Source organism: Dermacentor variabilis, chromosome 6 (assembly GCF_050947875.1).
Source record: "Dermacentor variabilis isolate Ectoservices chromosome 6, ASM5094787v1, whole genome shotgun sequence".
Taxonomy (NCBI): Eukaryota; Metazoa; Arthropoda; class Arachnida; order Ixodida; family Ixodidae; genus Dermacentor; species Dermacentor variabilis.
In genome coordinates, this window is record NC_134573.1 from 29,656,659 (window position 1) to 29,661,386 (window position 4,728).

Below are 4,728 nucleotides of genomic sequence, written 5' to 3' on the forward strand. Positions count from 1 at the left end.
AATAGCAAGAATACCCGAACCACCACCTCGAAGCTTTGTCCTGGACTCAGCAGAACCTGTTATCCTTTCGTTTGGGCACTCTGCTTTCGGATTCAGCCGCAGGGATGTTTTTCCGATATCCAAGAAATTCTTATATAGTACAAGCGAGTACCCTGTTAAATCTGTATATCTATTCTTTTTTGTACACATTAACATTGATCACTGTTGGTTCTTCTTACCATTACTGCTTCCATTGCAACATGCTATGCCACCTTTCTGAATCACTTACGCTACAGCAATCCTGAACATGTATGTTCTGTTAGAATTTGGAATAATCGACTCATTCCTTAGCCAATAGCCTCCATTGTGCATATGAGAAACAATTTTGATGGGTAACAACAAATATAGCAACGTTCAATTGATGCCATGTGCAACGCCTGGTCAAAAGTAATTGCAGTTGATAAATAATCAAACTAAAGAACACAGGCAAAACAAAGGACATAAATGCACATGTATCTTGTGGCCGCACCTGAGTCTACCACTCCGTCAGGCACGATTCAGTCGCCTCGACCACCGCACGCATTTCTGCAGCGGCTTCGTCGGGCGAGGAGCAACCGAGTGCCCTGCAGATGTGCTGTAGCCTCTCTTGAGCGTGTTGGCAAGGTTACGCGCAGTTTATTATTGATGTGTTAAGCCGTTTGGAGTTTCTCGACGCACATCCTACTGTCATATGTAAGAGGCATGCGGGGCAGACAGGAAGAAGAGGACGATGGGCAAGTATCGGCCCGAACGGCACGAGCCCTCGAGGCGCGTGACCCGAGGTGTGATTGAGGGAGAAGCGGCGCCCAGCTGGCGTTATGGACATGGCTCTGGGCCAAAAGGTTGTAGTGTCAGTATCGCACTGGCGACGGGAGCCATAAAGGTTCGGTCCAGGCCATGGCGCTGGCGGTCCAGGTTGTGGCCGTCGATCTCGGCTAGGTTCGAGCGAGGCTCCTTGGACCTGGTGCAGCCTCTCACGGAAGTGCTGGGCACTCCAGAAAGGATTCCCCTTGAGGGGCAGACCAGCACGTACGATAATCCTCGGGGTGACTCTTCGGTACTCAAAGACGTAGCAGCGGAAGCTGGAGTAAGGCCTAACCAGCGAGGCCGGGGTGCAACGTCACTGACAGAGTTCGGGACACCGGCATCAGAGACGGACGAGTTCACTGGCCAACACCAAGGTAGCAACGTTTACCGAGTCAGCGAGAACACCGACTATGATGAAGATCCGACACGCATCGGACTCGGAAGATACGTGCAACCACAAAAGTGTCGAAGAACGCTCTTTTCTGATAACGTCGCAGCCATAGGCTAGGGTTGCCTTACTCTCGCATAGAAAACGCCTAGGCCTATCGTAGACGGGGATAAGGACATGTTTAGGTTACATTAGTGGTACGATTCCTCCATTGAATTTTATTTTGAGTCATTTGAGTTTTGAGCTTTTGAGTGTAATTAAATATGTTTGCTGTGCTGCTCTGCGTCTCCCAACCCCATCTCTCGTGACGTCCGCACGCCCCAAGATCGGAGACACAAGACAGTTGGCGAGCTTGCCAGGATCCGCTCCAGGATACGTTCCAGGATTATATTCCGGCCCTGTCACTGATCTTGGTGGTTTAGAGATGGAGTGGGAACGTTTGACGGGAATAGCTAAATATTTAAACCTGTAGAAGGACGAGACGATGACATTCTCCGAGTGTGCTCAACAAGGAAAAGAAAAGCAACACGTACGAACGTGCGAAGAGCAAGAAAGAGAAAACGAAATTTTGGAGTTGAAGATAAAACTAGCAGAAATGGGCGCGGGCTCGCGTGATGGCACGAGTAAACCCAGAACGGCGTCATCCGAGTCACCTTCTTCCAGGCCAAGGCAGATTTGCCCTAGGAAATTGATTGCGCCTTTGGATGAGCGGAGGAATGACCTGGATGCGTATTTGCATCGGTTTGAAAGGATAGCAGTCGGGCAAAGCTAGGAGAGGAGCGAGTGGGCTAACGCTTTAAGCCGGTGTTCAGTAGGCGAAGCTCTGATTGTCTTTGGGCGTATGCTAGCAGAGGAGTCATTAGGCTATGACAAGGTGAAGAAAACTTTGTTGCCGAGATTCATGTTGACCACAGAAGGGTTCTGGGAGAAGTTTAGGTCGTGTAAGCCTGAAGATTCAGAAACAGGCAAGCAGTTCGCGTGTCGGCTAACAAATTATTTTGAGAAGTGGAGAGAGCTGTCCGAGACGGATAAAACGCATGACGGGGTTCGCGACAAAGTCGTGGGTGAACAATTTCTTGCCAGATGCAGCAGCAGTTTGGCAATATTCCTTAAATAGAGAAAACTACAAACTATGGAGCAGATGGCAGAACAAACAGAACAGTTCGTAGAGGCACAAGGATTGAGAAATTTGGGAAAGGGCGACAAAGATGCGCACACGACAGCAGTAGGAGAGATGAAGAACCAGGGGCAAATTAGTAGACAAAGGGGACCCCAGAGATGTTTTCTATCTAAGCAGGTTAGGTCATTTAGCAGTGAACTGCCGAGTGAGAGGTAATCGTCACGAAGCACTGGTGGTTTACCAGTTCTGCCAAAAGAAAGGTCACAGGGCAGAATAATGCACGACTGGATCCGTGGATAAGACAACATGTACAATAAGGTCAAGAGAGGATAGACAGAGAGCAGGACATGCCTGTAGTGGAAGGCGAGGTTCGAGGACGCTCACGTGTCTTGAGAGACAGGTGAGCCAATACCATTTTAGTAAGGAGGACTACTGCCACCAGAAAGCATGAACGGCTAGATTAAACCCGTAATCTTGGTAGATACGTCCGTTAAATATCTGTCAGAGGCACGGATTCAAATATCGACGCCCTCTTATACAGGGCTGGTCACAGCTAAATGTGTGGATGACCCCTTTAATATTTTCATCGTGGGAAATGTACCTGGGGTGATGAAGGCAGACGACTCAGACCTAAGTTGGAAGAGGACAGGGGACGACGTGGAAGAGAAAGAGCACTCAGAAGCGCAAAAAGAGGGGATGCAAGGGACAGACGTGGCGGCTGCAGTAGAAACAAGAGCAAGCAGTAGTGGTACCAAACATCTGACAACATTACAGGTTAGAGCCATTATAGGAATAAATATAACCGCAGCAGAATTTAGAGAATTACAGAACGAGGATGAGCCAATACAAATATGTAAACTAAAGATAGGGGAACTGGCGCCAAAGAAAAGGAGTAGGGCAGTAGTGGAGTTTAAAAGAAAAATAACCTATTGCACTGGAAGTGCGTGTTTACTTCAGGTAGAGAAGTACTACAATTGATGGTCCCGAAAGAGCTGATGGACAATATATGGCAAGATAGTGTAATGACAGGTCACCAAGGAATAATTAACACGTTAGAATTGATCACAGAATTGTTATCTTGGATCGGGGTGCAGAGAGATGTGAAACGGTATGTGAAATGCTGTGATGTATGCCAAAAGACGGTGGGTAAGGGACATGTAGGAAAGGAGCCTCTAGGAAAGATGCCAATTGTTGAGCTGCCATTTCACATTGTGGCGATTAATGTTGTAGGGCTTATTAGTCACGTGTCCGGAAAAGGAAATAGGTATGCGCTCACGCTAGTGGACGTAGCTACCAGGTACCCTGATGCTGTGGCGCTGAAAAAGGTAGATACCATTCAGGTGGCCGCAGCATTGTTGGAGATGTTTGCCCGGTATGGTGTGCCCAGGGAAGTTTTGAGTGACAGAGGCTCGAATTTCACATCGGAGGTTATGAAGTAGGTAAATAGACTGTCTTCCATAGATCAAAAGCTAACAACTCCATACCACCGGATGGCGAATGGATGGCGAACGGCGAACAATGAACTCGCAAACTTTGGGAACAGTGCATGTTGCGAAATGTGCGTGGCAGTGTGTGAATGTATTGTGAGCCACGACGACGAGGGAAGAAGCACCCAAGTCACAGCGGGAGAGTCAAATTCGCCACCAAGAAGAGCGACAGAAGGCAGTTTTCGGAAAAAAAAATTCATGAAAAGGGGACCCTTGTGATATGTAAGAGACATGTGGCGCAGAAAGGAAGAAGAGGACGATATGCACGTATCCGTCCGAACGGCACGAGCCCTTGAGGCGCGTGACCCGAGCTGTGACGGAGGGAGAAGTGGCGCCTAGCAGGCACTGTCGACGTGGCTCGGGGCCAAGAGGGCCTCAGTGTCAGCATCGCACTGGCGACGGGAGCCATGGAGGTTTGGTCAAGTCCGTGATGCTGGTGGTCCAGGGTGTGGCCGTCGACCTCGGCGACGATTGAGCGAGGCTCCTTGGACCTGCTGCAGCCTCTCACTGCAGCGCCAGGCACTCACGGAAGGATCCCCCTTCAGAGGCAGATCAGCACGTACGATAGTCCTCGTGGCGTCTCGTCGGCACTCCAAGTAGTAGTAGCGGCGGAACCTGGGGTTAGGCCTAACGGCTGAGGCCGGGGTGCAATGTCACCGACGGAGTTCGGGACACCGGTATCAGATACGGAGGAGTTGACTGGTCAGCACCAAGGCAGCAACGTTTACCGGATCGGCGAGAACACCGACTATAAGGAAAATCCGACACGCATCGGACTCGGAAGATACGTGCGACGACTAAAGTCTGTAAGAACGCTCCTTTCTGATAGCGTCGCAGCCATAGGCGAGGTTTGGCTGCCTTTCGCATAGAAAATGCCTAGCACTATCGTAGACGGGGATAAGGACACG